We start from the raw sequence: 17951 nt of genomic DNA, 5'->3' as shown, positions 1-17951 counted from the left end.
CAATCAGTGTTACTGCCTCAAACCTTATCAAAATTAATGTATTAATTTGTGGTACACATGACCCTGGTGATCATCGTGGAGAGGAGTGTGACGGTGAGAAAACTTTGATGAAATGTTTTGCGCACTTTGATTTAAGATTTCAGTTTTTTTGTGAAAGGTCCATATGTATAATTATGGCTCACTAGCATAAGCATAGTTATGGCTCACCAGCATAATCATAAATAACACTGCGGTTTTGAATGCTTATGATGACATCGATCTATGATTAGACTTCGATATTGTGTGAAATTGAATGTCTGAGAGGAATCATAACGCAGTGTGGTTTCAGTTCTGCACCTCACCATCTGGATCGCCCGTTTCCCCTGTCTCCAAAATGAGCGTACGTATGGGTCAGAGTTTGCGTGAGGGACCGTACATTCTCTTGTCAAGTTTGTTTTTTGCAGGTCACGACCTTCACATGGAAAGTGACGTAAGCCAGTTTCAGGACTCGTTTTATGCATATGCCACATTTAGAAAGGAGAGCCCAAATTTTTAGATACTTGTTGTTTGTACTTTGTAACTTTGAAGAAAAGCCAGTACAAAGACAAACTTTTAGGCCCTTCAGAAATTTTAAGAAATCTTGATCAAGACCCATTTTAAAGATTAAAATAAGGTCTGGCTCTGTAAAACCAAAGTGAAAGAAGTGTGTGTGTGATTAAAAACTTTTTTTAAGAGATACTAGATATTCTGGGCAGTGCACTGTTGGCGGTGTTTGGCAGTTTAAAACCTAGGCCAGGCCAGGGCCTTTCTGTATGGGGCTGGTTTTTGTTTGGGTATTGACATTTTCCCCACAGTCCAAAACCATGGATGTTAGGTTAAGCTAACGATTTAAAATACCCAATGTCTTTGTGTTGACCCAGTGAAAGACTTGTCCATTGTGTAACCAGCCTCTTGCCCATTGGCTGCTGGAGTTCATCAAGGGGCACTAGGTTGTCAAGTTAACTTGCATTTTAAGAAAAGCTTTAAAATTAGAGAACAACAGTGAGGTAAATTAGCTGCAAATATCCTTAAAGTTCAGAGAACTTAAAAATATCTAGTTTTTTCTTGAATGTGTCTTTGATTTAGTGTCTGTGTCAACTTATTATACAGCTAGACTTTTAAGCACTTTCTTAAAGCAGCCTGTCACAAGACACAATGCATTTCCATTTCCTTATTTGAATCCATTAAAAACGATAAAGGTAGCACATTTTGTTGGACATATAGCCTAATAGTATTTCTGGATTAAGAATGTACAGTGTATCCAGTATGTGAAATAATAATAATGGCATACAATGGATGTTCAGTTGAAGGATACTGTGTCCTTTGTTTTATCTGGGCACTCCAGTTTCCTTCCACAGACCAAAAATATGCATCTTAGTCTACATTGCCCTATTTCTCCGTGCTTACCCTGCATTGGACTGGTGAACTGTCCAACATGTACCCTGTCTCTTGCCTGTTGACCGCCAGAGGCACAAGGCACTAGGTGCACTAAGTTAACTTGCTTGAAATCTTAACTGAGGTTGTGCTAAAACCAAACACTTTACTTACAGCTCTTTAGCAAAGCTTAGAAATTAATAATATATTATAAAACTGTTAATGTTAATTAGCTGGAACTATCCTTAAAGTGTAGAGGAAAAAATATTTAACTTTAGCTTAGAGGTATCGTTTATTCACTGGATTTGTAAAAATGTAATTACCATTAGGCTCTTTCATCCAATTTAGAAGCCTTTTTTGTCCTTAAGTGTATTAATAGCTGCACCTTGGTGATGGCTTTAATTGCAATTTAGCTTTAAGCTGGCTAAAAAACAAATGTTTTCACGTTTAATAAGGTCTTTGGTGAAAGAGGGCTGTGGGTCAGCACCACCAAAGGCAGCTGGCTGAATTTGCCTGCAATAGACTAGTGTAGTCCTGCAAGGATTTGATGGGCTGAAAGAGCACAGAGTGTCTCTGCCCCACTATGGGGGTGTGAAGGGCTGTAGGGGCATCTGTAACCCTAGGTGAGCAAGGCTTAGCAGACAGAAATCCAATAATGGATTAGGTTACTTTTCAGTGTGAAAGAGTAAAGTATGTTGGCATTGTAACAGTGAAAAAGTCAAACAGGTGTAGTCAGCACTTTCAGAGAAGTACGTTTTTCTTGATTTAACAACAGCTTGAGGTCTTTCACATCACATGTGTGCAATAAATATAACATTAAAACACAGAGTGCCAACACAGACACAAACAAGAATGAGTACAGGCAGACCCATTGACGATGAGGTGTAACTCAAAGCAGAACAGAGCCAAACAGACACGCAATGACAACTATGAACGCCAGGTCTGTGAGACTGTGACTGTGAGGGGTACATGGTTCAGTCTCACATCGAGTCCTCCGCCTTCAGGCCCCATTCCAGTTACTTTGATTCTTTATTCACCAGTCCCCTCTGCTAACCCCCGCTGCCCCATCCCTGAGTCCAGCTGATGGAGGCTCTTTTGTCCACCGGCACCCAGGCAACAACATCAAAGAGCCGGTTGGTGTAAATGCAGAGTGCCTGAAAAACAAAACTAAAAAATAAAGAAGTCCTGGAGAGGACAGGAGGTATTCACCACAGCACCCTGGAGAGTGGAGGAAAACGAGCTTCTTTATAGTAGAAAAAAAAGAGAAGAGAAGAAAAGAAATTACTTGGATTTCCTGGTATTCATTATCAACAATGATCTAATGAAAAAAGATGTCAGACTCTACATAAGACCATAACATGACACTTTCTTTGTGCTAGATCATCAAAGCCCATTAGGACACGCTGAAAGGCCTTCCATTGCTGTTCGTGACCACTTCCTCACTCGGTGACAGCTGAATTGGCAGACTGCAGGATTGTTGTATAAGACAATGTCATACTTTTGGCGTGAATGCTTTGCTTTGATCTCATGGGGCGCCCTTTAAAGTTTGTCAATGGCTGATATGTTAACAACCTCTCCGCTTATTCTGCTTCCATTCTCCACGTACTGCCCTGTCAGTCAAAACGCCACGGGGAAGGGAAGCTGGGAGAGAGGGAGGATGGGGGTAAAGAGAGACAAAAGCCTTTCATCACTGCCCCCCTTGTGAGAGTCCTGCAGAGTCGTGAGAGGCACAGCAGCATGCCTCGTCTCATACCCGCAAAGTGCCCGCCAGTGACACACTGACTCCAGAGCTTGGCACCGGGTCGCCAGTCAGCGCCAAGCAAACCCTCTATTCAGCAAGATGAAGGAAACACAACTACATCATGCCCTTGGCTTATAATTAAAAGTCCTCAGCCTCAAAGAGCAAAGCATCTCCATCTTAATGTTAGGCTTCCATCTTAGGCATCCGTTTAATACTAACTCTGTGTCCCATCAGATGTGGACATAAGTAAAACAGACACACATTAGGACTACAAAGAACATATGTCCAATCAAAGCTTATAGAGGCTCACTTCTCTTTTAGTGGCTTAATAGCCGGATTGGAGGATCAAAATTGCTCTGTTGCAAGATCAAGACCATTGTATTTCTCTTGTCCAAATGCTGTTGCACAATAACTCACTAAAATGCAGTGACAAACCGGGAGGGAGACCAGGAGTCATGGAGCGAAGATGAATGTAGTTCATGTTTAGAGAGCATGTTGTGTGATTAAGGGAAACCCACATCAAACACTGTGGTTTTAGAAAACCGCCAGTTGAAAAACAAGATGCTTCTTCAGTGCAAAGCCGAGTGGTGATGCTGTTGTTCAGAAGGCAGCCCAGCCCAAAGCTAACCCGCCTGTCTGTCTCTCAAATAAAACACAGCAGAGATTGGAAAAAGTGCTTGGAACTCCTTCTCAATGAAAGTGCATGATTGGCTTCAGACATTCAAATTATAACTAGAACATTCATTCTTATGCACCTTGGTGCATACAACTTTTGTTGTAAATCAGTGTAAGTAAACTTCTGAATTTACTCAAAAAAAGACTTGTTTTCACATGTTTGTGTTGTTGAAAAAATATTTTAATGTACAATGCTTTGCAAAAGTATTCACCTTGAAGTTTTTTATTTGGTCACATTACAACCACCAACTTGCATGGCTTTTACTGGGATTTTGCAGAAACAGAAAGGAGCATGTAATTGAGAAGTGGCAACAAAAAGGCACATGCCTTTCAATTTTTTTTGAAAAAGATTGGAGTTTGGAGAGTGTATTTGGCACACCTGAGTCGATAGTGTGTAAAACCACCATCTTTTTGAGTTCACTTTCTACCAGAGTTTAATGTCTGAATGTGGAATTATCTACACATCAGTCAGATAAAGTTTTTCAACTCTTGCTACAGATACTCAATTGGATTCAGGTCTGGATTTTGAGTAGCCCCTTTTAACACCAGAATATGCTTGGGCTCCAACTATTCTTTTGTGTATGGCTTATTTTTACGGTGGTATTATTGCCCAAAGGTGAACCTGTGACAGGCTAACTAAATGCTAAACACTAGACTACAGGATAGTCCATTATTGAGGTCCATCATCATCTTTCTATAATCTGATCAGCTTCTGTATCCTAGCTGAAGAGAAGCATCTCTCCTTCTTGATGCAACTTTACATTCTTTTACATACTTGCTATGTTCCATACATGACTTGTGGCTAACAGAAGCTCTTATGGCTCTTCCAAAAAGAACAGATTTGTATTATCGGTGTCTTATAGTTGTCCAGATAATCAGATTTTTCTACCCGAGCTGCAAATCTTTGCAGCTATTCCAGAATTACCATGGGCCCCTTGGGCTGCTTCTGTGCTTTAAATACTCTTCTTGCCTGATTGTTACTTTGGGTGGGTGGCCATGTCTTGGTTGGTTTACAGTTGTGCCTGGCTCTTTTCCTTTGTAGTGCTCTGTGAGAAGTTCAAAGCCTGTCATGTTTGAACTTCTGCTTTAAGCTTCTCCACAGCTTATCTCCTGACCTGTCTGCTGTGTTCCTTGATCTTCATGATGCTGTTTGTTCACTAATGTTTTCTAATATTGGGACCACAGCCATGAGTTACAACGTGAAAGGCCAGTACAAACTTTCCTGGAACTTTCAAAATAGATTGCATTAACCTACTTCCGGCACAGCCAGGACACGGGGTAACTGCGGACTTCCTGTGACATCACTGGCCAAATTAAAGCATCCCCTTTCCAACAAGCCAACCTCTTCCACCCGGGACTCCGCTGAGAGGCTGGCCGGAGAGACAAGCGCGCTAATGTCTCTTTGCTGGCAAAAAGACATAACTCTTCAACTGGATCCAAGAGTGTCATAAGATCACACGATCATATGCACCAGTTAAGTACGAGTGAAAAACTGTTTGTGTACCCAGTATTTATTCATAAAAAGGGGAAATTAAGGTATAAGCATTGCCTGATTTTCTCTCTGAGGCCTGTAGAAGCAAACGGTGTCCCAGAGAAGCCCCTGCAGAGACGCGGTCTCCCAGTCTGGAAGGAAGACAGCAGAGACCGCATCACCGTGTTAACGTGCAGTGTGGTTGGCGGACACAAGCGGAAGGTAGCCGGTAGCTGGAAGGTAACCCCTTTTGTTCACACAGCGGCCACACCTTCAACCCCCCCCCCCCAGCTACGGAGGTTAGCTGAAAACGAACAATTTGTTGACTGTGATGTTCCTTCAAACTTCGCTGCCTTGGACAACGTTCCTCACCACAGTTCATGAGGTTAAGTGTTTGGGCAGAATAATATACAGGTCCTTCTCAAAAAATTAGCATATTGTGATAAAGTTCATTATTTTCCATAATGTCATGATGAAAATTTAACATTCATATATTTTAGATTCATTGCACACTAACTGAAATATTTCAGGTCTTTTATTGTCTTAATACGGATGATTTTGGCATACAGCTCATGAAAACCCAAAATTCCTATCTCACAAAATTAGCATATCCTTAAAAGGGTCTCTAAACGAGCTATGAACCTAATCATCTGAATCAACGAGTTAACTCTAAACACCTGCAAAAGATTCCTGAGGCCTTTAAAACTCCCAGCCTGGTTCATCACTCAAAACCCCAATCATGGGTAAGACTGCTGACCTGACTGCTGTCCAGAAGGCCACTATTGACACCCTCAAGCAAGAGGGTAAGACACAGAAAGAAATTTCTGAACGAATAGGATGTTCCCAGAGTGCTGTATCAAGGCACCTAAGTGGGAAGTCTGTGGGAAGGAAAAAGTGTGGCAGAAAACGCTGCACAACGAGAAGAGGTGACCGGACCCTGAGGAAGATTGTGGAGAAGGGCCGATTCCAGACCTTGGGGGACCTGCGGAAGCAGTGGACTGAGTCTGGAGTAGAAACATCCAGAGCCACCGTGCACAGGCGTGTGCAGGAAATGGGCTACAGGTGCCGCATTCCCCAGTCCTGGGCTACAGAGAAGCAGCACTGGACTGTTGCTCAGTGGTCCAAAGTACTTTTTTTGGATGAAAGCAAATTCTGCATGTCATTCGGAAATCAAGGTGCCAGAGTCTGGAGGAAGACTGGGGAGAAGGAAATGCCAAAATGCCAGAAGTCCAGTGTCAAGTACCCACAGTCAGTGATGGTCTGGGGTGCCGTGTCAGCTGCTGGTGTTGGTCCACTGTGTTTTATCAAGGGCAGGGTCAATGCAGCTAGCTATCAGGAGATTTTGGAGCACTTCATGCTTCCATCTGCTGAAAAGCTTTATGGAGATGAAGATTTCATTTTTCAGCATGACCTGGCACCTGCTCACAGTGCCAAAACCACTGGTAAATGGTTTACTGACCATGGTATCACTGTGCTCAATTGGCCTGCCAACTCTCCTGACCTGAACCCCATACAGAATCTGTGGGATATTGTGAAGAGAACGTTGAGAGACTCAAGACCCAACACTCTGGATGAGCTAAAGGCCGCTATCGAAGCATCCTGGGCCTCCATAAGACCTCAGCAGTGCCACAGGCTGATTGCCTCCATGCCACGCCGCATATAAGCAGTCATTTCTGCAAAAGGATTCCCGACCAAGTATTGAGTGCATAACTGTACATGATTATTTGAAGGTTGACGTTTTTTGTATTAAAAACACTTTTCTTTTATTGGTCGGATGAAATATGCTAATTTTGTGAGATAGGAATTTTGGGTTTTCATGAGCTGTATGCCAAAATCATCTGTATTAAGACAATAAAAGACCTGAAATATTTCAGTTAGTGTGCATTGAATCTAAAATATATGAATGTTAAATTTTCATCATTACATTATAGAAAATAATGAACTTTATCACAATATGCTAATTTTTTGAGAAGGACCTGTAGAAATGATTTAGATTGAAATGATCTAAATGTTTTTCATTTTATGAAATTTGGTTTTGTTTGTGTTGAACTCAGCTATCTTGGTGCCAGCAGAATATCTGCAGCACACATGTTCAGGTTGTGTTCTTTGTTTGTGTGTTTTTAAAGTTAAGACAAACTTTATTTAAAGGGTGATTTTAAACAGAAGGTTGATCATAATGTGCTGTCCGCGCTTATGTATTTTAACCCTTTTATTAACCCTGGTATTTTAAAGGTGTGTGTTTGATTCTGGTGCTAAAGAATATTTAACAGAAAGGTTGTTAGTTTTCAAGCTAGTGAATAATAGTCCCTAAACATCACTTACTAGATTTAATAACTAAGTAAACACCATTAAGCCCCATGTCTCCAGAAAGATTTGGCTCTTTTCCAAAATACTCTTTTCTTTAAATATTTCTTTAAATATTATTTTAATAAACAAAGGCAGTCAATTAGACACCGTTGAGAATTAGTCATCCAGAAGGTTGGTTTTATTCAGCAGATCATTATTTAAAACATTATTTTATTAAAATAATATTTTATCTGATCTTGCATTGTGAATGGTTGTCTAAACGTTTGCTGATTATTGCCTAAGTTGGTTCCATGACTAACTTAACTTCATTTCCAGATTCTTCAAGATAATCCTTGGTTCTCAAACATAAATAACATTGCATGGTAATGTTGCATCACTCTTTTGGTCATGATTCTCAATCATCTTTAATCAACTTGTTTATATTGTACATAGCCCATTAGTCTTCCTTTTTCTTTAATTCTGCTTGGTAGTTTAGTTGGATTGTTTTAGCATGATAAAGAGTTTGTTGATTGAAATATGTTTGACTTTGAGTTGACTTATTTTTGTTAATAAATTCTTGTATTTTAAGAAATTGTGTGAATTCATTCCATGTGTGCAGAGTTTATGCTGTTCAATAATGTCAGAGCTTGTCTCACACCTTTCTATTTTGTCCTAATACCATCGCCTTACTGGGCTGGTATTCACAGGACAACCCATAACAAACCGAAATATTATTTGATAAAATATTAAAATATTAATATTAAATATTAAATTATATTCTCAGATTCATAATCCCAACACTAACAAACCTCAAAGGGCTTCACAGAACAGTTGGATTTTTACTGAGATTAAATTACACATGGGTGAACATTTTTTACTTATTAGTTGACGTCTGCAGGCATTGGCTGCACTGAATTTTATTCAGGGGTATCAGAGAAAGGGGTTATAATTACAAATGTACACCTCACTTTTCATAATTCAAGTGTAAGGGGTATGAATACATATGCAAGGCATGGTATGAAAACACTAAGCTAAAACAAAAGAAAGAATGTTACAACATATATTATTAGAATATAATAAAAAAATGTAAATTGATATTAAGGATTTTTCTTTGTATTTAGCAAAAATCTTATCATAAACCTATGAGGAATGCAGATTCTGGACAGATAAACCATAATACTGTGGCCACATGTGTGAGCCCGTTTACTTGTGCATGACTTATAACTACAGGAATTTCATGATTTCACTAATAACATTGCAGACTAAATTATTAGCATATTACGGCAAAACATGCTGTTTTTGCCTGACTGGAATTGGAGAAGGTTCACACGTGTCCAGCAACACCAGCGAGCATCCTGGTTGATTATGCAGGAAGACTTGAGACGCCTAATGTCTCACACACACCAAATTCCCCAATCTCTTAAGTAAAGACATGGAGAGTTTATTTCTAAAACTATAATCATGGAAATCTTTCCTTTCAACAATAAACTTTCAACTTTTCTCATCATACCAGTACCACATCAAACAAGTCCTAAGGTCAACTGGGGTCATCAAAAGGATCTGGATAATGATGAACCTCAAAGTAAAAAAAAATTCAATAGGGGCGGTAAAAGGTAGATGCTAAAAGAAGTGGACAGGGGTTGATGGGAATAGTGTAGGGAACGTAGAGAAGGAAGGTGCAAAGGTTAGGTCGTGTAATGTCAGACCCTCTGATTACATTGTTGCACAAATTAACAGGTCCTCTGCAAGCTCTCTGGACTCCAGCTGCAGCACAGGAGAGAAAAGCTTTCATTTCAGGGGCCTGAGGTCGGGCCTGGAAAGAACTGTCTACCCGTGCAGTTTCCCAACGTCTCCGTCACCAAGTCAATGAATATTCCCATATTCAGGGTAAGATTTCATTTGAGATCCTCATTTAGTCCTGCACTTACAAACTGTAAAGGCCATCATCATGTGGATTAATAACTGTAATTCTCAAAGAGCTACAAAAAGGAGCTGTCTAGGTTTAAACGGAAGAGAGAAAATATATTGTAGTTTTGGTGGCTTTTGATAATGATGGAGGGGCCTTCTGTCTGGGGTCAAATAAGTGTTGGAACAGGAAAGGGGGTGAGAGAGATGAGGTTCAGATGGCCTCGAGTCACATCTGTAATCGTCTCTCTTTCACCTCCAACCATTACTGGGTCCTGGTTCGTTCTTCCCTCCGTGTCTTGTAGCTATCAAGGCCCACATCCAGGCATGCCCCTGCCAATTGTGTGCCCCCCTATTAAGGGGCCATCATCAGATAAAGAAGATAAACAATTCCAATTCCTGGCAGGACTGATCAAAGGACTGTGTTAACCCCATGGCCATTTTCAAGTAGGCAAAAATCAAACACAGCTGGCGTCACATAAAAAAGGAGGACGTTGAGCCATTGTTGCTGCAGAGAGAGCAGTGAAGAGGCTGCACAAAAGAATGTTGCTGTTTCAAACAGGAATATACACTCACTGACCACTTTATCTAATACAAGGTTGGATCAACTTTTGCCATTCAGAATTGCCTTAAGTGTTTGTGGCATTGTTGCAAAAATGTGTTCCTAAGAGATTTTAGTTCATAGTCATGATAGCATCACGCAGGTGATCCACATTTGTCGGCTTCACATCCCTGATGTGAAGCTCCCATTCCACCACAACCAAAGCTTTATTGGACAAAGATACTGTGACTGTGAAGGCCATTGAGGGTGTGATTTTATTGTCAAATTCAAGAGAACAGTCTGAGGTAATTTGGTCTTTGTTACATTGTTAATTCTCCTGTTAGAAGTAATCATCAGGAGCTGTCTACATTGTGGTCATAAAGAAATGACAACAATACTCAGGGAGGCTGTGGTTTTAAAATAATGCTCAGTTGGTACTAAGTGGCACAAAGTGTGGCAAGAAAATATCCCCTACACCATGATACCAAGACCAGAAGCTTCAATCATTACTACAAGGCAGGATAGATGTATGCTTTTATGTTTTGTTTTGCCAAATTCTAAAGTTGTGATACTATCTGAATGCCACATCTGAAATTAAGACGTATCGGACAAGAAAGTGCTTTTTTTCTATTTTGATGTGAACTGTAGCCTCTTGTTTCTTGTAAGCTGGCAGGAGTGACAGCCAAGTTGGTCGTTAGCTGCTGTTGGCCTCTGCTCCAATGTTTATTGTGTTGTCCATTCAGTCTTTACATACCCTGATTGTAATGACTGGTTGTTTAAGTTACTGTTGCCAGTCTTTTATCTCACACCAGTTTGGCCATTCTTCTTTGATGTCTGACATCAATAAGGCTTTTTTCATCACACAACTTCTAATCACTGGATACTTTGTTGCATTAGGATTATTCTCTGTAAATCCAAGATATAATTATCCATTTAATCCCAGTAGTTTAGTAGTTTTTGTTATACTCACACCAGCCTGGATGGCACCCACATCTACGTTCCAAGTTGTTTAAATCCCCTTCCGTGCCCATTCTGATGCTTCACTTGAACTTGAGCAAGTCATTTTCACATTTAGATGCATTGGAGTGCTGCCATGTATTTGGCTGAGTTGGTATTTATGTTAACAAGCAGTTGAACATATGTACAGTACAGACCAAAGGTTTGGACACACCTTCTCATTCAAAGAGTTTTCTTTATTTCCATGACTATGAATATTGTAGCTTCACACTGAAGGCATCAAAACTATGAATTAACACACGTGAAATTATATACTGAACAAAAAAGTGTGAAACAACTGAAAATATGTCTTATATTCTAGGTTCTTCAAAGTAGCCACCTTTTGCTTTGATTTCTGCTCTGTACACTCTTGGCATTCTGTTGATGAGCTTCAAGAGGTAGTCACCTGAAATGGTTTTCACTTCACAGGTGTGCCCTGTCAGGTTTAATAAGTGGGATTTCAAGCCTTATAAATGGGGTTGGGACCATCAGTTGTGTTGTGCAGGAGGTGGATACAGTACACAGCTAATAGTCCTACTGAATAGACTGTTAGAATTTGTATTATGGCAAGAAAAAAGCAGCTAAGTAAAGAAAAACGAGTGGCCATCATGACTTTAAGAAATGAAGGTCAGTCAGTCCGAACAATTGGGAAAACTTTGAAAGTGTCCCCAAGTGCAGTCGCAAAAACCATCAAGCGCTACAAAGAAACTGGCTCACATGAGGACCGCCCCAGGAAAGGAAGACCAAGAGTCACCTCTGCTGCGGATGATAAGTTCATCCGAGTCACCAGCCTCAGAAATCGCAGGCTAACAGCAGCTCATATTAGAGAACAGGTCAATGCCACACAGAGTTCTAGCAGCAGACACATCTCTAGAACAACTGTTAAGAGGAGACTGTGTGAATCAGGCCTTCATGGTAAAATAGCTGCTAGGAAACCACTGCTGAGGACAGGCAACAAGCAGAAAAGACCTGTTTGGGCTAAAGAACACAAGAAATGGACATTAGACCAGTGGAAATCTGTGCTTTGGTCTGATGAGTCCAAGTTTGAGATCTTTGGTTCCAACCATCGTGTCTTTGTGTGGCGCAGAAGAGGTGAATGGATGGACTCTACATGCCTGGTTCCCACCGTGAAGCATGGAGGAGGAGGTGTGATGGTGTCGGGGTGCTTTACTTGTGACACTGTTGGGGATTTATTCAAAATTGAAGGGATACTGAACCAGCATGGCTACCACAGCATCTTGCAGCGGCATGCTATTCCATCCGGTTTGCGTTTAGTTGGACCATCATTTATTTTTCAACAGGACAATGACCCCAAACACACCTCCAGGCTGTGTAAGGGCTATTTGACCAAGAAGGAGAGTGATGGGGTGCTGCGCCAGATGACCTGGCCTCCACGGTTACCGGACCTGAACCCAATCGAGATGGTTTGGCGTGAGCTGGGCCGCAGAGTGAAGTCAAAAGGGCCAACAAGTGCTAAGCATCTCTGGGAACTCCTTCAAGACTGTTGGAAAACCATTTCAGGTGACTACCTCTTGAAGCTCATCAACAGAATGCCAAGAGTGTGCAGAGCAGTAATCAAAGCAAAAGGTGGCTACTTTGAAGAACCTAGAATATAATACATATTTTCAGTTGTTTCACACTTTTTTGTTCAGTATATAATTTCACATGTGTTAATTCATAGTTTTGATGCCTTCAGTGTGAAGCTACAATATTCATAGTCATGAAAATAAAGAAAACTCTTTGAATGAGAAGGTGTGTCCAAACCTTTGGTCTGTACTGTAAATGTGGCCAGTGAATGTACTTCTCAATATTAACAAATTTCACCCTTAAGGTGAAAATACATGCATCTGTCTGCCACAGTACGTTCTATGAGAGCATCAGCCAATGAACCCTAAGGTCTTGGAGGGAACACAAAGGGCCACACTCCAAGCTGTAAAACTCATTTTAGCTGATGATCATGGGTGTAACAACTTGGCTGCTGCACATCTACATGAATGATGAATTAGCAACCCTACACTTTCTTCTGGATTTCCCTTGTAGATAATTGCGTCACCATGATCGAGCATTTGCGTAAGAGGGTTTTGCTTTTCCCAAAGCCTCTTTGTCATCTCCTCTAAGTAAAATATTCCCCCCTAACACGCTTATACACTGCAGGCATAAACATTGAGCTACATATAGCAAAAATATATTATCTTTTTATTGTTGGTTTGGACATTAAAAGGTTCTGATTTCATGCACACAAGGTCTTTCTGGATGCCCAGGTTGAACTATAATCAGAGGATTAATCCAGCATAATCAGACAAGTCCCCCAAAAGACCACCAACAGAGAGTAAAGCAAAAGATGTCTGCTTTTAATGGCATGATCATCATAGACAAAAACCAAAAAGGACAGATGGCTTTGGTCATAATCTTCCAGAAGGTTGCTGTCTTCTTGCAATGAGTACTGTTGTCCTAAATTGGAAAGCATAAAGTAAAGTAATTCTGTTCAATGGTCCAACTTCATAATACTGTGTTGAAACATATTACACAATACTTGCACAGTATTCAACTTGAAGCCTTATCAAATTATGGGACAATGAAGGTCAAAGCAAGCAGAAGCCTTACTTTCAAATAATCCTGAAAATGATAGGCCTTGGTTAAATTTAGCTCCTAGTTTTCTGAAAGACCTGGAAATGTTGTAGCTGGAAAGGAGAAATAAACAAAGCTGGGTGGGCTCAGAGAAATATGTTATGTCAGCTACATGCTCTCCTCAATTAGTGCAATGGCATTACAATTTATTTGTGTCAGGGAAGGGGGTACTCCAACACCACATGAAAGACTCAGATACCATCAGGCTGTCAAGCTGATCCTCATAGGTCTGGATGGTGAATAAAAAAGTTCCATAACAAACAGAAGGCAGACTCTATCAGCACCCATCATGGCTGCCAGTACAGCTGTTTGATGAAGGACATATTTGTCAAAATAGAGAAGTTGTCTGAAGTAGCGTCTTCCAGAAAAACTCTAAATTTCATGTTCATCTCCTCATCTGCTGGGAGGAGAGTCTTGCTTAGGATGGTTGACCAACCCAACCCAGTTTCTTTAGTCTTGGCTAATTACAGGACCACAAGTCATCTGATTTTTGACGGGTTCAAAGAGACCTGAATGTCCTCTTCTGTAATTTCAAATGACTGATTTCTGTTATTAATTATACATCTTAAGTGCCTTTGAAGAATGCTGCAGACCATCTTTCAGCAGGAAGACATAACGTCTTGTACAAAAAGAAAAAAAAACATAAGAAAGCAAAGCTTCACCTCATTGACTCCAATAAATCATCGCTTCCAGGAAAATCATCAAGTCCTGTCCTATTATAACATTAATATTTCTCTGTCTCCTTTTTTTGTAGCAAAACACTGAGTCTGACATCATCTGAGTGCATCATTGTCATTTCAAAAGTTTCTGGAAGCAGAGCAGGGGTTGTGATTGAAGTCTGGGATTTGCCCCAAAGCTGTACTTTGAGGAAGAAACCACAGAACCACAGATAATGCTTTACAGTCCACTGGTCTCAAGTACTGTCATCAGAGTTTCATTTTGTAAGATACTTGAAATAGATTGCCATTCTGGGTTTCTTCATACCAAAGGGCATTACACTAATGTCAAACTAAAGACTTGCTTTGTAATATATTAGATAGATGATAAGTTTGCACAATAAATCCGACACAGCGTATTATAATGCTTGGAACCTGGCAAATACATTAACTTACCACAAGAAAGGTTGAAGCATGAAGTAGAGACATTACGATCTCTGGACAGGCGAACACTGTTGACATTGGCTTTACTGTCATCAAGAGTAATCCAGGCAGAGTTTATAGTGAGAAAACTAAAACATCTCAGTGTCAAGCACACAGTAAAAATTAAACCACCAATGTTGACTGGTCAAAGACTCGGAAAGGACAGTTCAAACAAAGCAGAGACTCTTCCTTGTCTACTTTCCACTCTGCTGAAGACTTTTTAGGAGACAGGGGAAGGCATCTCTCTTTCATCCTTCACCACAGACAAACATAGACACATAAAAACATCCGTGCTGAAAAAGTGGCATAGTCCTTTTAATTCCAGACAAACCCAATGAGAAGAAGTTAATTACAGAACTAGGGCAACCCAACCCTTTTGAAAATTACACTTACAGTAAGACCTTTGAAGCAAGTACGTCCTTAATGCTATTCTGCCCTTTGTTAAATATTTTGTCTTTTTTAAAGCATGCCATTGACTGCTGTGGTTACCAGTGGGTCCCAGTCTTTTTTTTTCCAACTTGGAACGGCATTCACTCATGAAAGGCCTATCTATCGGACACACAGAGGAGGGCAGAAAATGTTAAATTAAATGTAATCTGTTAATTTTTAGCTGCTTCAGGACTTGAAAATAAGACTTTTATACAAAACAATAATAGGTGTTGCTTTTGCAGCACAACATTTCCTGTTAAACAGGTACATAAATCTCTTCTTACTACATTGGCAACGCATTTTGGTTGTTTTTCTTTGTGGTCTTGGTCTTTGATGGTTGTTTCTCAGCAAGTTCTCATTATGTAAGAATTAGGAAAGACCATTTGAAGATTGGGCAACAACAGTTGGACTGCTTTTAGCAGACCGTCCATTAAATTTTTGAGACTCGTTGATCGGTTGTGACATGTTATACCTAAAAAAAAAGCCAGGTTTAGGTTGCCAACTGCCAGCTTAAATAACCATCATTAAAGCACCAACTTTTCAACCATTCTCAGGTAAAACTGCTTTAAAGGTGGAGTATAATATCATGACATACAGACCCAAAAATACAAATGTGCTGAATTAGTTTGCAAAGGAATTAGTTAATTGTGTGCTAGAAGGCTCATAAAGGGATAATATATTTTCTGTATTAGTGCAGCAGTTTCTCACAGCAAAAAAAGATAGGTCTTGTTGGACTGGACCAAAACGTTTGGCTTTAGACTTTTACCTACTACCTGGTAGTAATTTTAGAGGGTGAGAGATATGGTGAAGCCTACATATCATTCTCAATTTTCTCCCAAACCACTGTAGGATGCTGTACCAGCTTAAGGCTGCATTAGTGCTGAGGTGTTGGGTTCACCAGTAAAGCAGCCTGCTCTACAGTGATCAAAACTCTTTTCCATTTCTGTTATGATTTGTGGGTGTTTTTGGGTTTTGTTGGTCTGTTTCACAGTTAAGGTTTTGAATTGTTCTTCTGTTTATTATTTTCCTGGTTATGCTTTAGTTTCATGTTTTTCTAGTTGTATTTGTATTAGTTTGTATCCTTGGATTTCCGTTCTGCTCAAGCCAGTTTTTGTCCTGTCAATCAACTTTATTTGGTTCACCTGCACCTAGCTAATCTGTCTTCTTGCTTCACCTGGTTCACGCTCCATAAATACACACCTGTTCTGTCACTTGTCACGGAAACATTTTCTGGATCATGCTCACGTCTTGTTTTTCGGATCATGCCAAGCCTGTCTTTCCTGCCCGTTTATTGTTTTGTTCCTGCCTCTTCTTATGAGTGAGTTTTTTGTTAATTAAAGCCTTTTTCACTTACCATCATGCTGCCTGCTCGTCTGCATTCTGGGGTCCTACGCTGCACTAGTCCTAACAATTTCCCACGCTTTTATCTAATCACATAAAAGGCTGAACCCTGTGATAAACACAATTTGCTTTCCAGGAAACCTGGGCCTCCCATGGCACTACAGTTCTGCTGACTGCTATTTAAAAGCTTACTTAAGTGTCAAGCGACAGATCCTGTCATGATACTTCTGTTGACTTTTGTTGACTAAGGTTGTTCTGTGAATTTTTTTTCTTTCAAAATCCTTGTTTGAATATTTGTTTGTCTAATATTTGTAACTTTTGACAGTTGTTTTTTTATTTTTATTAATTGCATAAAGTACATACATAATAAAAAATGATGACACTTTACTTATCTTGTTATCTCCCTATATATTTTATTTTATTGCAAAATATTTCTTATTCAGCTACAGGGTATGCACAACAGTTTGATGACTAGGGTAAACCTAAAAATGAAAGACTGACAGAATAATTCTTTTAAACATACAATATAAGCGTATATACAAGGGTTGGACAATGAAACTGAAACACCTGTCATTTTAGTGTGGGAGGTTTCATGGCTAAATTGGACCAACCTGGTAGCCAGTCTTCATTGATTGCACATTGCACCAGTAAGAGCAGAGTGTGAAGGTTCAATTAGCAGGGTAAGAGCACAGTTTTGCCCAAAATATTGAAATGCACACAACATTATGGGTGACATACCAGAGTTCAAAAGAGGACAAATTGTTGGTGCACGTCTTGCTGGCGCATCTGTGACCAAGACAGCAAGTCTTTGTGATGTATCAAGAGCCACGGTATCCAGGGTAATGTCAGCATACCACCAAGAAGGACGAACCACATCCAACAGGATTAATTGTGGACGCAAGAGGAAGCTGTCTGAAAGGGATGTTCGGGTGCTAACCCGGATTGTATCCAAAAAACATAAAACCACGGCTGCCCAAATCACGGCAGAATTAAATGTGCACCTCAGCTTTCCTGTTTCCACCAGAAATGTCCGTCGGGAGCTCCACAGGGTCAATATACACGGCCGGGCTGCTATAGCCAAACCTTTGGTCACTCATGCCAGTGCCAAACGTTGGTTTCAATGGTGCAAGGAGCACAAATCTTAGGCTGTGGACAATGTGAAACATGTATTGTTCTCTGATGAGTCCACCTTTACTGTTTACCCCACATCCGGGAGAGTTACGGTGTGGAGAAGCCCCAAAGAAGCAGACCACCCAGACTGTTGCATGCCCAGAGTGAAGCATGGGGGTGGATCAGTGATGGTTTGGGCTACCATATCATGGCATTCCCTTGGCCCAATACTTGTGCTAGATGGGCGCGTCACTGCCAAGGACTACCGAACCATTCTTGAGGACCATGTGCATCCAA

Source organism: Girardinichthys multiradiatus, chromosome Y, assembly GCF_021462225.1.
Source record: "Girardinichthys multiradiatus isolate DD_20200921_A chromosome Y, DD_fGirMul_XY1, whole genome shotgun sequence".
In the NCBI taxonomy this organism is placed as follows: Eukaryota; Metazoa; Chordata; class Actinopteri; order Cyprinodontiformes; family Goodeidae; genus Girardinichthys; species Girardinichthys multiradiatus.
The sequence above is the reverse complement of the archived record's forward strand: the minus strand, read 5'-3'. Positions refer to the sequence as shown.